Below are 18,023 nucleotides of genomic sequence, written 5' to 3'. Positions count from 1 at the left end.
CACAAGTGGCTGTTGACTGGAGGGGAGGGTCTTAAGGGGAGTGCTTACGGACTCCGGCCAATCAGGAAAGACTTGGGTGTGATGTCACAGTGGGCTCACAGCCCTTGGACTTGGAGAGTCCTGAGGCAGCTGCTACCTGTCCTGTTGCTATGGCTGCCCAGCCAGCCAAGAGGAGAAAGGCAGGTGCCCCTGTATGGTGAGGAAGATTTCTCAGTGAAGTGTGGCATAGGGAAATGGGAAGGAGGCCGAACAGGATATCCATGAACTGAGCCCATGCGATTGGGGGAATCTATTCTTCACTGCTAGCCAAATCATCCATATCCCACGATTTTGAATGTTCACAGGCCTGTGTGCCACCTGCGGTGGGTCTCCCTTTGCAGAACAGGGCGCCTTTGATCTCACTGTGATACACAAGCTGCCTGGTTTTCAGGGTCCCAACCGACCACGTGATCTTAGGGTGTAGTGCTAGCGGATTGGCAAGGGAAAAATGAGTTTACATGGTGGCCCAGGCACCTGTTGATCTGACAGGAATTCTTCTGTGCCCTGCAGGGTACACCAAACCATGGGCAAGGAATCTTGGAAGAAATTAACCTGATTCTCCAGTGTTTCCTAGTGTTCAATAAGGATCGCTACTGCTGAAAGGTACTTTTCTTACATGAAGGTACAGAAATTTTCTGAGTCCAGAATGTTTGCTATTCAAGGAGCCATGAGTGTGTATGTGTGTGTGTGTGTGTGTATGTGTATTTGTGTGCTTCTGTGCATGTGTGTGTGTGTGTGTGTGTTTGTGGGAGACTTTGCACAGAGGGTAGATAGTATAATATTTCTTTTGTCAGTTTCTGGGAGATACTCTTTTTGAAAAAATGGCAGTCCTGATTGTTTCCTAGAAGGTAATAATTTTGGAGAGATCAAACTTTGTTGTCCTTAGATGAAGCCGTATATATTCTGTAAGGAGGAACTATTCAGCATTCAGGGAATATGTGCAGTGTATTTCCAGGCATCATGATACATGGGTCAATGTGCATCACTGGGTGAAATGAAGGGATTTCAATTCTAGTGATTACTTAAGGCCCAGTCCCAGGTGGAATACACCTTGCTTGTTTCCTTGCATATATGTGGCAGTATTTCATCCGTCCATGAACATGGCGGAAATTATATCACCTCACATATTTTTCTTAGTGTGATCCTTTTTGAAGTGCTGATATTGTCCCCTCAGTAGCATGACACCTGGAGTTTCAGCCATTGCGTGTAACATTCCCCATGCAATGAATATGGATAGATTTTGTTTTATTTTGTGTGTTTGTGTGTGCAACATTTCTAGTTTGCAAATGTAGTAATTTCTTTGCTCATTCAAGTAAGTTCTCCTAGGACAAACGATTTTACACGCATTGTGTATACGTACTGTTTAGGCATGCATAAGACCCCTTCAATCAAACTCATTCTTTTCCACTGTGGAAATTGATAGCATGCACCAGGCTGTGCACCAGGGTGTGCTGGTGTTGAGTGACTTGTGATTTTGCTAAACGTTACCATTCAGTACATACGAGCAAAGAAATTCCTTCACTCGATAACTGTTAGGATATCAACACTTTGTTTCTGTGTGTGTGTGTGTGTGTGTGTGTTTGATTGTGTGATTGTCATCTTTCTCTTTCAGTTTGCCTCAGTGATTTGTATAAATTAGGTTACTTCCTGATGTCAGTTTGAGGAAAAGCCTTGAGTTACCCTGCCATTAGTCTTCAGTTCCCTGAATGAAAGGTGTCGTTGTCTGTCACTGAGAACCTTTGCAGAAATGAATGTCCTTCCCAAGTGTTCCATGGTATTCCATAGTTTTGGTGTTCCTGAAACCTGCCATTCACTAGAGAAAGTGTACCAATTTCACTGACTAGGAAATACTTGCCATTCTTTGACTATCTCCTGTGTGAGCAGTGCATTTCTCGGATGAAAGTCAATTAATTTCTCTGTCCACATCAAGTGAAATCCTGTGGTCACGTTCAGGCTCTTGGCAGCCAGTGTGTGCGTTTGCATGTTTTGATGAAGTTAGTAACGCAAAAGCCCAGGATACCAACATCCTGGTTGGCAGTGTGGTACACTTTGTGTCCACATAGGGGAATAACCTCAGGTGATGGGAGATGTTGTTCTGAGAAGAAAGTTGCCTCATGGAATGTGAAAGGAGTTTTCCTGGCCGATGGAAGTGCAAAGGGCTTGAGGCGATTTTCTACTCACCAAAACAAAACACATCTTGTCATCCAAAATGTGGGTTCCAGATTGGGAGTTCTTGGCAACAGGAGAGAAATGTCATCCCTATGCCACGTAGAGGAGGCGGAGGTGGGAATATGGAGCAGTAAAGCCATGCTGAGATTCAAACATCTTTCTAGGACCCTAACACACAAGTGGCTGTTGACTGGAGGGGGAGGGCCTTAAGGGGAGTGCTTACGGACTCCGGCCAATCAGGAAAGACTCGGGTGTGATGTCACAGTGGGCTCACAGCCCTTGGGCTTGGAGAGTCCTGAGGCAGCTGCTACCTGTCCTATTGCTATGGCTGCCCAGCCAGCCTAGAGGAGAAAGGCAGGTGCCCCTGTATGGTTAGAAAGATGTCTCAGTGAAGTGTGGCATAGGGAAATGGGAGGAAGGCCGAACAGGATATCCATGAACTGAGCCCATGGGATTGGGGAATCTATTCTTCACTGCTAGCCAAATCATCCATATCCCACGATTTTGAATGTTCACAGGCCTGTGTGCCACCTGCGGTGGGTCTCCCTTTGCAGAACAGGGCGCCTTCGATCTCACTGTGATACACAAGCTGCCTGGTTTTCAGGGTCCCAACCGACCACGTGATCTTAGGGTGTAGTGCTAGCGGACTGGCAAGGGAAGAATGAGTTTACATGGTGGCCCAGGCACCTGTTGATCTGACAGAAATTCTTCTGTTCCCTGCAGGGTACACTAAACCATGGGCAAGGAATCTTGGAAGAAGTTAACCTGATTCTCCAGTGTTTCCTAGTATTCAATAAGGATCGCTACTGCTGAAAGGTACTTTTCTTACATGAAGGTACAGAAATTTTCTGAGTCCAGAATGTTTGCTATTCAACGAGCCATGAGTGTGTATGTGTGTGTGTGTGTGTGTGTATGTGTATTTGTGTGCTTCTGTGCATGTGTGTGTGTGTGTGTGTGTTTGTGGGAGCCTTTGCACAGAGGGTAGGTAGTATAATATTTCTTTTGTCAGTTTCTGGGAGATACTCTTTTTCAAAAAATGGCAGTCCTGATTGTTTCCTAGAAGGTAATTATTTTGGAGAGATCAAACTTTGTTGTCCTTAGATGAAGCCGTATATATTCTGTAAGGAGGAACTATTCAGCATTCAGGGAATATGTGCAGTGTATTTCCAGGCATCACGATACATGGGTCAATGTGCATCACTGGGTGAAATGAAGGGATTTCAATTCTAGTGATTACTTCAGGCCCAGTCCCAGGTGGAATACACCTTGCTTGTTTCCTTGCATATATGTGGCAGTATTTCATCCGTCCATGAACATGGCGGAAATTATATCACCTCACATATTTTTCTTAGTGTGATCCTTTTTGAAGTGCTGATATTGTCCCCTCAGTAGCATAACACCTGGACTTTCAGCCATTGCGTGTAACATTCCCCATGCAATGAATATGGATAGATTTTGTTTTATTTTGTGTGTTTGTGTGTGCAACATTTCTAGTTTGCAAATGTAGTAATTTCTTTGCTCATTCAAGTAAATTCTCCTGGGATAAACGATTTTACACGCATTGTGTACACCTACTGTTTAGGCATGCATAAGACCCCTTCAATCAAACTCTTTCTTTTCCACTGTGGAAATTGATAGCATGCACCAGGCTGTGCACCAGGGTGTGCTGGTGTTGAGTGACTTGTGATTTTGCTAAACGTTACCATTCAGTACATACGAGCAAAGAAATTCCTTCACTCGATAACTGTTAGGATATCAACACTTTGTTTCTGTGTGTGTGTGTGTGTGTGTGTGTGTTTGATTGTGTGATTGTCATCTTTCTCTTTCAGTTTGCCTCAGTGATTTGTATAAATTAGGTTACTTCCTGATGTCAGTTTGAGGAAAAGCCTTGAGTTACCCTGCCATTAGTCTTCAGTTCCATGAATGAAAGGTGTCGTGGTCTGTCACTGAGAACCTTTGCAGAAATGAATGTCCTTCCCAAGGGTTCCATGGTATTCCATAGTTTTGGTGTTCCTGAAAGCTACCATTCACTAGAGAAAGTGTACCAATTTCACTGACTAGGAAATACTTGCCATTCTTTGACTATCTCCTGTGTGAGCAGTGCATTTCTCGGATGAAAGTGAATTAATTTCTCTGTCCACATCAAGTGAAATCCTGTGGTCACGTTCAGGCTCTTGGCAGCCAGTGTGTGCGTTTGCATGTTTTGATGAAGTTAGTAACGCAAAAGCCCGGGATACCAACATCCTGGTTAGCAGTGTGGTACACTTTGTGTCCACATAGGGGAATAACCTCAGGTGATGGGAGATGTTGTTCTGAGAAGAAAGTTGCCTCATGGAATGTGAAAGGAGTTTTCCTGGCCGATGGAAGTGCAAAGGGCTTGAGGCGATTTTCTACTCACCACAAAAAAACACATCTTGTCATCCAAAATGTGGGTTCCAGATTGGGAGTTCTTGGCAACAGGAGAGAAATGTCATCCCTATGCCACGTAGAGGAGGCGGAGGTGGGAATATGGAGCAGTAAAGCCATGCTGAGATTCAAACATCTTTCTAGGACCCTAACACACAAGTGGCTGTTGACTGGAGGGGGAGGGTCTTAAGGGGAGTGCTTACGGACTCCGGCCAATCAGGAAAGACTTGGGTGTGATGTCACAGTGGGCTCACAGCCCTTGGGCTTGGAGAGTCCTGAGGCAGCTGCTACCTGTCCTGTTGCTATGGCTGCCCAGCCAGCCAAGAGGAGAAAGGCAGGTGCCCCTGTATGGTTAGAAAGATTTCTCAGTGAAGTGTGGCATAGGGAAATGGGAGGAAGGCCGAACAGGATTTCCATGAACTGAGCCAATGGGATTGGGGGATTTATTCTTCACTGCTAGCCAAATCATCCATATCCCACGATTTTGAATGTTCACAGGCCTGTGTGCCACCTGCGGTGGGTCTCCCTTTGCAGAACAGGGCGCCTTCGATCTCACTGTGATACACAAGCTGCCTGGTTTTCAGGGTCCCAACCGACCACGTGATCTTAGGGTGTAGTGCTAGCGGATTGGCAAGGGAAGAATGAGTTTACATGGTGGCCCAGGCACCTGTTGATCTGACAGAAATTCTTCTGTTCCCTGCAGGGTACACTAAACCATGGGCAAGGAATCTTGGAAGAAGTTAACCTGATTCTCCAGTGTTTCCTAGTATTCAATAAGGATCACTACTGCTGAAAGGTACTTTTCTTACATAAAGGTACAGAAATTTTCTGAGTCCAGAATGTTTGCTATTCAACGAGCCATGAGTGTGTATGTGTGTGTGTGTGTGTGTGTGTGTGTATGTGTATTTGTGTGCTTCTCTGCATGTGTGTGTGTGTGTGTGTTTGTGGGAGCCTTTGCACAGAGGGTAGATAGTATAATATTTCTTTTGTCAGTTTCTGGGAGATACTCTTTTTCAAAAAATGGCAGTCCTGATTGTTTCCTAGAAGGTAATAATTTTGGAGAGATCAAACTTTGTTGTCCTTAGATGAAGCCGTATATATTCTGTAAGGAGGAACTATTCAGCATTCAGGGAATATGTGCAGTGTATTTCCAGGCATCAACGATACATGGGTCAATGTGCATCACTGGGTGAAATGAAGGGATTTCAATTCTAGTGATTACTTCAGGCCCAGTCCCAGGTGGAATACACCTTGCTTGTTTCCTTGCATAAATGTGGCAGTATTTCATCCGTCCATGAACATGGCGGAAATTATATCACCTCACATATTTTTCTTAGCGTAATCCTTTTTGAAGTGCTGATATTGTCCCCTCAGTAGCACCTGGACTTTCAGCCATTGCGTGTAACATTCCCCATGCAATGAATATGGATAGATTTTGTTTTATTTTGTGTGTCTGTGTGTGCAACATTTCTAGTTTGCAAATGTAGTAATTTCTTTGCTCATTCAAGTAAGTTCTCCTGGGACAAACGATTTTACACGCATTGTGTATACCTACTGTTTAGGCATGCATAAGACCCCTTCAATCAAACTCTTTCTTTTCCACTGTGGAAATTGATAGCATGCACCAGGCTGTGCACCAGGGTGTGCTGGTGTTGAGTGACTTGTGATTTTGCTAAACGTTACCATTCAGTACATACGAGCAAAGAAATTCCTTCACTCGATAACTATTAGGATATCAACACTTTGTTTCTGTGTGTGTGTTTGTTTGATTGTGTGATTGTCATCTTTCTCTTTCAGTTTGCCTCACTGATTTGTATAAATTAGCTTACTTCCTGATGTCAGTTTGAGGAAAAGCCTTGAGTTACCCTGCCATTAGTCTTCAGTTCCATGAATGAAAGGTGTCGTGGTCTGTCACTGAGAACCTTTGCAGAAATGAATGTCCTTCCCAAGTGTTCCATGGTATTCCATAGTTTTGGTGTTCCTGAAAGCTGCCATTCACTAGAGAAAGTGTACCAATTTCACTGACTAGGAAATACTTGCCATTCTTTGACTATCTCCTGTGTGAGCAGTGCATTTCTCGGATGAAAGTGAATTAATTTCTCTGTCCACATCAAGTGAAATCCTGTGGTCACGTTCAGGCTCTTGGCAGCCAGTGTGTGCGTTTGCATGTTTTGATGAAGTTAGTAACGCAAAAGCCCGGGATACCAACATCCTGGTTAGCAGTGTGGTACACTTTGTGTCCACATAGGGGAATAACCTCAGGTGATGGGAGATGTTGTTCTGAGAAGACAGTTGCCTCATAGAATGTGAAAGGAGTTTTCCTGGCCGATGGAAGTGCAAAGGGCTTGAGGCGATTTTCTACTCACCACAAAAAAACACATCTTGTCATCCAAAATGTGGGTTCCAGATTGGGAGTTCTTGGAAACAGGAGAGAAATGTCATCCCTATGCCACGTAGAGGAGGCGGAGGTGGGAATATGGAGCAGTAAAGCCATGCTGAGATTCAAACATCTTTCTAGGACCCTAACACACAAGTGGCTGTTGACTGGAGGGGGAGGGTCTTAAGGGGAGTGCTTACGGACTCCGGCCAATCAGGAAAGACTTGGGTGTGATGTCACAGCGGGCTCACAGCCCTTGGACTTGGAGAGTCCTGAGGCAGCTGCTACCTTTCCTGTTGCTATGGCTGCCCAGCCAGCCAAGAGGAGATAGGCAGGTGCCCCTGTATGGTTAGAAAGATTTCTCAGTGAAGTGTGGCATAGGGAAATGGGAGGAAGGCCGAACAGGATATCCATGAACTGGGCCCATGGGATTGGGGAATCTATTCTTCACTGCTAGCCAAATCATCCATATCCCCCGATTTTGAATGTTCACAGGCCTGTGTGCCACCTGCGGTGGGTCTCCCTTTGCAGAACAGGGCGCCTTCGATCTCACTGTGATACACAAGCTGCCTGGTTTTCAGGGTCCCAACCGACCACGTGATCTTAGGGTGTAGTGCTAGCGGACTGGCACGGGAAGAATGAGTTTACATGGTGACCCAGGCACCTGTTGATCTGACAGAAATTCTTCTGTTCCCTGCAGGGTACACTAAACCATGGGCAAGGAGTCTTGGAAGAAGTTAAGGTGATTCTCCAGTGTTTCCTAGTATTCAATAAGGATCGCTACTGCTGAAAGGTACTTTTCTTACATGAAGGTACAGAAATTTTCTGAGTCCAGAATGTTTGCTATTCAAGGATCCATGAGTGTGTATGTGTGTGTATGTGTGTGTGTGTGTGTGTGTATTTGTGTGCTTCTGTGCATGTGTGTGTTTGTGTGTTTGTGGGAGCCTTTGCACAGAGGGTAGATAGTATAATATTTCTTTGGTCAGTTTCTGGGAGATACTCTTTTTCAAAAAATGGCAGTCCTGATTGTTTCCTAGAAGGTAGTAATTTTGGAGAGATCAAACTTTGTTGTCCTTAGATCAAGCCGTATATATTCTGTAAGGAGGAACTATTCAGCATTCAGGGAATATGTGCAGTGTATGTCCAGGCATCATGATACATGGGTCAATGTGCATCAGTATGTGAAGTGAAGGGATTTCAATTCTAGTGATTACATAAGGCCCAGTCCCAGGTGGAATGCACCTTGCTTGTTTCCTTGTATAAATGTGGCAGTATTTCATCCGTCCATGAACATGGCGGAAATTATATCACCTCACATATTTTTCTTAGCGTGATCCTTTTTGAAGTGCTGATATTGTCCCCTCAGTAGCATAACACCTGGACTTTCAGCCATTGCGTGTAACATTCCCCATGCAATGAATATGGATAGATTTTGTTTTATTTTGTGTGTCTGTGTGTGCAACATTTCTAGTTTGCAAATGTAGTAATTGCTTTGCTCATTCAAGTAAGTTCTCCTAGGACAAACGATTTTACACGCATTGTGTACACCTACTGTTTAGGCATGCATAAGACCCCTTCAATCAAACTCTTTCTTTTCCACTGTGGAAATTGATAGCATGCACCAGGCTGTGCACCAGGGTGTGCTGGTGTTGAGTGACTTGTGATTTTGCTAAACGTTACCATTCAGTACATACGAGCAAAGAAATTCCTTCACTCGATAACTATTAGGATATCAACACTTTGTTTCTCTCTGTGTGTTTGTTTGATTGTGTGATTGTCATCTTTCTCTTTCAGTTTGCCTCACTGATTTGTATAAATTAGCTTACTTCCTGATGTCAGTTTGAGGAAAAGCCTTGAGTTACCCTGCCATTAGTCTTCAGTTCCCTGAATGAAAGGTGTCGTGGTCTGTCACTGAGAACCTTTGCAGAAATGAATGTCCTTCCCAAGTGTTCCATGGTATTCCATAGTTTTGGTGTTCCTGAAGGCTACCATTCACTAGAGAAAGTGTACCAATTTCACTGACTAGAAAATACTTGCCATTCTTTGACTATCTCCTGTGTGAGCAGTGCATTTCTCGGATGAAAGTGAGTTAATTTCTCTGTCCACATCAAGTGAAATCCTGTGGTCACGTTCAGGCTCTTGGCAGCCAGTGTGTGCGTTTGCATGTTTTGATGAAGTTAGTAACGCAAAAGCCCGGGATACCAACATCCTGGTTAGCAGTGTGGTACACTTTGTGTCCACATAGGGGAATAACCTCAGGTGATGGGAGATGTTGTTCTGAGAAGAAAGTTGCCTCATGGAATGTGAAAGGAGTTTTCCTGGCCGATGGAAGTGCAAAGGGCTTGAGGCGATTTTCTACTCACCACAAAAAAACACATCTTGTCATCCAAAATGTGGGTTCCAGATTGGGAGTTCTTGGAAAAAGGAGAGAAATGTCATCCCTATGCCACGTAGAGGAGGCGGAGGTGGGAATATGGAGCAGTAAAGCCATGCTGAGATTCAAACATCTTTCTAGGACCCTAACACACAAGTGGCTGTTGACTGGAGGGGGAGGGTCTTAAGGGGAGTGCTTACGGACTCCGGCCAATCAGGAAAGACTTGGGTGTGATGTCACAGTGGGCTCACAGCCCTTGGGCTTGGAGAGTCCTGAGGCAGCTGCGACCTGTCCTGTTGCTATGGCTGCCCAGCCAGCCAAGAGGAGAAAGGCAGGTGCCTCTGTATGGTTAGAAAGATTTCTCAGTGAAGTGTGGCATAGGGAAATGGGAGGAAGGCCGAACAGGATTTCCATGAACTGAGCCCATGGGATTGGGGGATTTATTCTTCACTGCTAGCCAAATCATCCATATCCCACGATTTTGAATGTTCACAGGCCTGTGTGCCACCTGCGGTGGGTCTCCCTTTGCAGAACAGGGCGCCTTCGATCTCACTGTGATACACAAGCTGCCTGGTTTTCAGGGTCCCAACCGACCACGTGATCTTAGGGTGTAGTGCTAGCGGATTGGCAAGGGAAGAATGAGTTTACATGGTGGCCCAGGCACCTGTTGATCTGACAGAAATTCTTCTGTTCCCTGCAGGGTACACTAAACCATGGGCAAGGAATCTTGGAAGAAGTTAACCTGATTCTCCAGTGTTTCCTAGTATTCAATAAGGATCACTACTGCTGAAAGGTACTTTTCTTACATAAAGGTACAGAAATTTTCTGAGTCCAGAATGTTTGCTATTCAAGGAGCCATGAGTGTGTATGTGTGTGTGTGTGTGTGTGTGTGTGTGTGTGTGTATGTGTATTTGTGTGCTTCTCTGCATGTGTGTGTGTGTGTGTGTTTGTGGGAGCCTTTGCACAGAGGGTAGATAGTATAATATTTCTTTTGTCAGTTTCTGGGAGATACTCTTTTTCAAAAAATGGCAGTCCTGATTGTTTCCTAGAAGGTAATAATTTTGGAGAGATCAAACTTTGTTGTCCTTAGATCAAGCCGTATATATTCTGTAAGGAGGAACTATTCAGCATTCAGGGAATATGTGCAGTGTATGTCCAGGCATCATGATACATGGGTCAATGTGCATCAGTGGGTGAAGTGAAGGGATTTCAATTCTAGTGATTACATAAGGCCCAGTCCCAGGTGGAATGCACCTTGCTTGTTTCCTTGTATAAATGTGGCAGTATTTCATCCGTCCGTGAACATGGCGGAAATTATATCACCTCACATATTTTTCTTAGCGTGATCCTTTTTGAAGTGCTGATATTGTCCCCTCAGTAGCATAACACCTGGACTTTCAGCCATTGCGTGTAACATTCCCCATGCAATGAATATGGATAGATTTTGTTTTATTTTGTGTGTCTGTGTGTGCAACATTTCTAGTTTGCAAATGTAGTAATTGCTTTGCTCATTCAAGTAAGTTCTCCTAGGACAAACGATTTTACACGCATTGTGTACACCTACTGTTTAGGCATGCATAAGACCCCTTCAATCAAACTCTTTCTTTTCCACTGTGGAAATTGATAGCATGCACCAGGCTGTGCACCAGGGTGTGCTGGTGTTGAGTGACTTGTGATTTTGCTAAACGTTACCATTCAGTACATACGAGCAAAGAAATTCCTTCACTCGATAACTATTAGGATATCAACACTTTGTTTCTCTCTGTGTGTTTGTTTGATTGTGTGATTGTCATCTTTCTCTTTCAGTTTGCCTCACTGATTTGTATAAATTAGCTTACTTCCTGATGTCAGTTTGAGGAAAAGCCTTGAGTTACCCTGCCATTAGTCTTCAGTTCCATGAATGAAAGGTGTCGTGGTCTGTCACTGAGAACCTTTGCAGAAATGAATGTCCTTCCCAAGTGTTCCATGGTATTCCATAGTTTTGGTGTTCCTGAAGGCTACCATTCACTAGAGAAAGTGTACCAATTTCACTGACTAGGAAATACTTGCCATTCTTTGACTATCTCCTGTGTGAGCAGTGCATTTCTCGGATGAAAGTGAGTTAATTTCTCTGTCCACATCAAGTGAAATCCTGTGGTCACGTTCAGGCTCTTGGCAGCCAGTGTGTGCGTTTGCATGTTTTGATGAAGTTAGTAACGCAAAAGCCCGGGATACCAACATCCTGGTTAGCAGTGTGGTATACTTTGTGTCCACATAGGGGAATAACCTCAGGTGATGGGAGATGTTGTTCTGAGAAGAAAGTTGCCTCATGGAATATGAAAGGAGTTTTCCTGGCCCATGGAAGTGCAAATGGCTTGAGGCGATTTTCTACTCACCACAAAAAAACACATCTTGTCATCCAAAATGTGGTTTCCAGATTGGGAGTTCTTGGAAACAGGAGAGAAATGTCATCCCTATGCCACGTAGAGGAGGCAGAGGTGGGAATATGGAGCAGTAAAGCCATGCTGAGATGCAAACATCTTTCCAGGACCCTAACACACAAGTGGCTGTTGACTGGAGGGGGAGGGTCTTAAGGGGAGTGCTTACAGACTCCGGCCAATCAGGAAAGACTTGGGTGTGATGTCACAGTGGGCTCACAGCCCTTGGACTTGGAGAGTCCTGAGGCAGCTGCTACCTGTCCTGTTGCTATGGCTGCCCAGCCAGCCAAGAGGAGAAAGGCAGGTGCCCCTGTATGGTGAGGAAGATTTCTCAGTGAAGTGTGGCATAGGGAAATGGGAGGGAGGCCGAACAGGATATCCATGAACTGAGCCCATGGGATTGGGGAATCTATTCTTCACTGCTAGCCAAATCATCCATATCCCACGATTTTGAATGTTCACAGGCCTGTGTGCCACCTGCGGTGGGTCTCCCTTTGCAGAACAGGGTGCCTTCGATCTCACTGTGATACACAAGCTGCCTGGTTTTCAGGGTCCCAACCGACCACGTGATCTTAGGGTGTAGTGCTAGCGGACTGTCAAGGGAAGAATGAGTTCACATGGTGGCCCAGGCACCTGTTCATCTTACAGAAATTCTTCCGTGCCCTGCAGGGTACACTAAACCATGGGCAAGGAATCTTGGAAGAAGTTAACCTGATTCTCCAGTGTTTCCTAGTATTCAATAAGGATCGCTACTGCTGAAAAGTTCTTTTGTTACATTAAGGTGCTGACATTCTCTGAGTCCAGAATGTTTGCTATTCAAGGATCCATGAGTTTGTATTTGTGTGTATGTGTGTGTGTGTGTGTGTGTGTGTGTGTATTTGTGTGCTTCTGTGCATGTGTGTGTTTGTGTGTTTGTGGGAGCCTTTGCACAGAGGGTAGATAGTATAATATTTCTTTGGTCAATTTCTGGGAGATACTCTTTTTCAAAAAATGGCAGTCCTGATTGTTTCCTAGAAGGTAATAATTTTGGAGAGATCAAACTTTGTTGTCCTTAGATCAAGCCGTATATATTCTGTAAGGAGGAACTATTCAGCATTCAGGGAATATGTGCAGTGTATGTCCAGGCATCATGATACATGGGTCAATGTGCATCACTGGTTGAAATGAAGGGATTTCAATTCTAGTGATTACTTCAGGCCCAGTTCCAGGTGGAATGCACCTTGCTTGTTTCCTTGCATAAATGTGGCAGTATTTCATCCGTCCATGAACATGGCGGAAATTATATCACCTCACATATTTTTCTTAGCGTGATCCTTTTTGAAGTGCTGATATTGTCCCCTCAGTAGCATAACACCTGGACTTTCAGCCATTGCGTGTAACATTCCCCATGCAATGAATATGGATAGATTTTGTTTTATTTTGTGTGTCTGTGTGTGCAACATTTCTAGTTTGCAAATGTAGTAATTTCTTTGCTCATTCAAGTAAGTTCTCCTAGGTCAAACGATTTTACACGCATTGTGTATACCTACTGTTTAGGCATGCATAAGACCCCTTCAATCAAACTCTTTCTTTTCCACTGTGGAAATTGATAGCATGCACCAGGCTGTGCACCAGGGTGTGCTGGTGTTGAGTGACTTGTGATTTTGCTAAACGTTACCATTCAGTACATACGAGCAAAGAAATTCCTTCACTCGATAACTATTAGGATATCAACACTTTGTCTCTTGTGTGTGTGTGTGTGTGTGTGTGTTTGATTGTGTGATTGTCATCTTTCTCTTTCAGTTTGCCTCAGTGATTTGTATAAATTAGCTTACTTCCTGATGCCAGTTTGAGGAAAAGCCTTGAGTTACCCTGCCATTAGTCTTCAGTTCCATGAATGAAAGGTGTCGTGGTCTGTCACTGAGAACCTTTGCAGAAATGAATGTCCTTCCCAAGTGTTCCATGGTATTCCATAGTTTTGGTGTTCCTGAATGCTCCCATTCACTAGAGAAAGTGTACCAATTTCACTGACTAGGAAATACTTGCCATTCTTTGACTATCTCCTGTGTGAGCAGTGCATTTCTCGGATGAAAGTCAATTAATTTCTCTGTCCACATCAAGTGAAATCCTGTGGTCGCGTTCAGGCTCTTGGCAGCCAGTGTGTGCGTTTGCATGTTTTGATGAAGTTAGTAACGCAAAAGCCCGGGATACCAACATCCTGGTTAGCAGTGTGGTACACTTTGTGTCCACATAGGGGAATAACCTCAGGTGATGGGAGATGTTGTTCTGAGAAGAAAGTTGCCTCATGGAATGTGAAAGGAGTTTTCCTGGCCGATGGAAGTGCAAAGGCTTGAGGCGATTTTCTACTCACCACAAAAAAACATATCTTGTCATCCAAAATGTGGGTTCCAGATTGGGAGTTCTTGGAAACAGGAGAGAAATGTCATCCCTATGCCACGTAGAGGAGGCAGAGGTGGGAATATGGAGCAGTAAAGACATGCTGAGATTCAAACATCTTTCTAGGACCCTAACACACAAGTGGCTGTTGACTGGAGGGGGAGGGTCTTAAGGGGAGTGCTTACGGACTCCGGCCAATCAGGAAAGACTTGGGTGTGATGTCACAGTGGGCTCACAGCCCTTGGACTTGGAGAGTCCTGAGGCAGCTCCTACCTGTCCTGTTGCTATGGCTGCCCAGCCAGCCAAGAGTAGAAAGGCAGGTGCCCCTGTATGGTGAGGAAGATTTCTCAGTGAAGTGTGGCATAGGGAAATGGGAGGGAGGCCGAACAGGATATCCATGAACTGAGCCCATGGGATTGGGGGAATCTATTCTTCACTGCTAGCCAAATCATCCATATCCCACGATTTTAAATGTTCACAGGCCTGTGTGCCACCTGCGGTGGGTCTCCCTTTGCAGAACAGGGCGCCTTCGATCTCACTGTAATACACAAGCTGCCTGGTTTTCAGGGTCCCAACCGACCACGTGATCTTAGGGTGTAGTGCTAGTGGACTGGCAAGGGAAGAATGAGTTTACATGGTGACCCAGGCACCTGTTGATCTGACAGAATTTCTTCTGTTCCCTGCAGGGTACACTAAACCATGGGCAAGGAATCTTGGAAGAAATTAACCTGATTCTCCAGTGTTTCCTAGTATTCAATAAGGATCGCTACTGCTGAAAGGTACTTTTGTTACATGAAGGTGCAGACATTCTCTGAGTCCAGAATGTTTGCTATTCAAGGAGCCATGAGTGTGTATGTGTGTGTGTGTGTGTGTGTGTGTGTGTATGTGTATTTGTGTGCTTCTGTGCATGTGTGTGTGTGTGTGTGTTTGTGGGAGCCTTTGCACAGAGGGTAGATAGTATAATATTTCTTTTGTCAGTTTCTGGGAGATACTCTTTTTCAAAAAATGGCAGTCCTGATTGTTTCCTAGAAGGTAATAATTTTGGAGAGATCAAATTTTGTTGTCCTTAGATCAAGCCGTATATATTCTGTAAGGAGGAACTATTCAGCATTCAGGGAATATGTGCAGTGTATTTCCAGGCATCACGATACATGGGTCAATGTGCATCACTGGGTGAAATGAAGGAATTTCAATTCTAATGATTACTTCAGGCCCAGTCCCAGGTGGAATACACCTTGCTTGTTTCCTTGCATAAATGTGGCAGTATTTCATCAGTCCATGAACATGGCGGAAATTATATCACAACACATATTTTTCTTAGCATGATCCTTTTTGAAGTGCTGATATTGTCCCCTCAGTAGCATAACACCTGGACTTTCAGCCATTGCGTGTAACATTCCCCATGCAATGAATATGGATAGATTTTGTTTTATTTTGTGTGTCTGTGTGTGCAACATTTCTAGTTTGCAAATGTAGTAATTTCTTTGCTCATTCAAGTAAGTTCTCCTAGGACAAACGATTTTACACGCATTGTGTATACCTACTGTTTAGGCATGCATAAGACCCCTTCAATCAAACTCTTTCTTTTCCACTGTGGAAATTGATAGCATGCACCAGGCTGTGCACCAGGGTGTGCTGGTGTTGAGTGACTTGTGATTTTGCTAAACGTTACCATTCAGTACATACGAGCAAAGAAATTCCTTCACTCGATAACTGTTAGGATATCAACACTTTGTTTCTGTGTGTGTGTGTGTGTGTGTGTGTGTGTGTTTGATTGTGTGATTGTCATCTTTCTCTTTCAGTTTGCCTCACTGATTTGTATAAATTAGCTTACTTCCTGATGTCAGTTTGAGGAAAAGCCTTGAGTTACCCTGCCATTAGTCTTCAGTTCCATGAATGAAAGGTGTCGTGGTCTGTCACTGAGAACCTTTGCAGAAATGAATGTCCTTCCCAAGTGTTCCATGGTATTCCATAGTTTTGGTGTTCCTGAAGGCTACCATTCACTAGAGAAAGTGTACCAATTTCACTGACTAGGAAATACTTGCCATTCTTTGACTATCTCCTGTGTGAGCAGTGCATTTCTCGGATGAAAGTGAGTTAATTTCTCTGTCCACATCAAGTGAAATCCTGTGGTCACGTTCAGGCTCTTGGCAGCCAGTGTGTGCGTTTGCATGTTTTGATGAAGTTAGTAACGCAAAAGCCCGGGATACCAACATCCTGGTTAGCAGTGTGGTACACTTTGTGTCCACATAGGGGAATAACCTCAGGTGATGGGAGATGTTGTTCTGAGAAGACAGTTGCCTCATAGAATGTGAAAGGAGTTTTCCTGGCCGATGGAAGTGCAAAGGGCTTGAGGCGATTTTCTACTCACCACAAAAAAACACATCTTGTCATCCAAAATGTGGGTTCCAGATTGGGAGTTCTTGGAAACAGGAGAGAAATGTCATCCGTATGCCACGTAGAGGAGGCGGAGGTGGGAATATGGAGCAGTAAAGCCATGCTGAGATTCAAACATCTTTCTAGGACCCTAACACACAAGTGGCTGTTGACTGGAGGGGGAGGGTCTTAAGGGGAGTGCTTACGGACTCCGGCCAATCAGGAAAGACTTGGGTGTGATGTCACAGTGGGCTCACAGCCCTTGGACTTGGAGAGTCCTGAGGCAGCTGCTACCTGTCCTGTTGCTATGGCTGCCCAGCCAGCCAAGAGGAGATAGGCAGGTGCCCCTGTATGGTTAGAAAGATTTCTCAGTGAAGTGTGGCATAGGGAAATGGGAGGAAGGCCGAACAGGATATCCATGAACTGGGCCCATGGGATTGGGGAATCTATTCTTCACTGCTAGCCAAATCATCCATATCCCCCGATTTTGAATGTTCACAGGCCTGTGTGCCACCTGCGGTGGGTCTCCCTTTGCAGAACAGGGCGCCTTCGATCTCACTGTGATACACAAGCTGCCTGGTTTTCAGGGTCCCAACCGACCACGTGATGTTAGGGTGTAGTGCTAGCGGACTGGCACGGGAAGAATGAGTTTACATGGTGACCCAGGCACCTGTTGATCTGACAGAAATTCTTCTGTTCCCTGCAGGGTACACTAAACCAAGGGCAAGGAATCTTGGAAGAAGTTAACCTGATTCTCCAGTGTTTCCTAGTATTCAATAAGGATCGCTACTGCTGAAAGGTACTTTTCTTACATGAAGGTACAGAAATTTTCTGAGTCCAGAATGTTTGCTATTCAAGGATCCATGAGTGTGTATGTGTGTGTATGTGTGTGTGTGTGTGTGTGTATTTGTGTGCTTCTGTGCATGTGTGTGTTTGTGTGTTTGTGGGAGCCTTTGTACAGAGGGTAGATAGTATAATATTTCTTTGGTCAGTTTCTGGGAGATACTCTTTTTCAAAAAATGGCAGTCCTGATTGTTTCCTAGAAGGTAGTAATTTTGGAGAGATCAAACTTTGTTGTCCTTAGATCAAGCCGTATATATTCTGTAAGGAGGAACTATTCAGCATTCAGGGAATATGTGCAGTGTATGTCCAGGCATCATGATACATGGGTCAATGTGCATCAGTGGGTGAAGTGAAGGGATTTCAATTCTAGTGATTACATAAGGCCCAGTCCCAGGTGGAATGCACCTTGCTTGTTTCCTTGTATAAATGTGGCAGTATTTCATCCGTCCATGAACATGGCGGAAATTATATCACCTCACATATTTTTCTTAGCGTGATCCTTTTTGAAGTGCTGATATTGTCCCCTCAGTAGCATAACACCTGGACTTTCAGCCATTGCGTGTAACATTCCCCATGCAATGAATATGGATAGATTTTGTTTTATTTTGTGTGTCTGTGTGTGCAACATTTCTAGTTTGCAAATGTA

At 44.4% G+C, this 18,023-nt stretch overlaps 1 long non-coding RNA gene across 1 annotated transcript in view; it reads left to right on the top strand.

The window, feature by feature from the left end:
* The first annotated feature begins 228 nt into the window (after positions 1 to 228).
* Positions 229 to 18,023, top strand: part of LOC141418130 (uncharacterized) — a 43,412-nt gene continuing 25,617 nt past the window's right edge. Inside the window, exons 1-2 of the long non-coding RNA XR_012442783.1 lie at positions 229 to 642; positions 14,845 to 14,937. This is a non-coding gene — a long non-coding RNA (uncharacterized lncRNA). The remainder of the gene's footprint in view (positions 643 to 14,844; positions 14,938 to 18,023) is intronic.

The sequence above is a fragment of the Castor canadensis genome, chromosome 16 (genome assembly GCF_047511655.1).
Source record: "Castor canadensis chromosome 16, mCasCan1.hap1v2, whole genome shotgun sequence".
In the NCBI taxonomy this organism is placed as follows: domain Eukaryota; kingdom Metazoa; phylum Chordata; class Mammalia; order Rodentia; family Castoridae; genus Castor; species Castor canadensis.
Note: the sequence above shows the minus strand (reverse complement) of the source record. Positions and strands in the feature narration are given on the sequence as shown.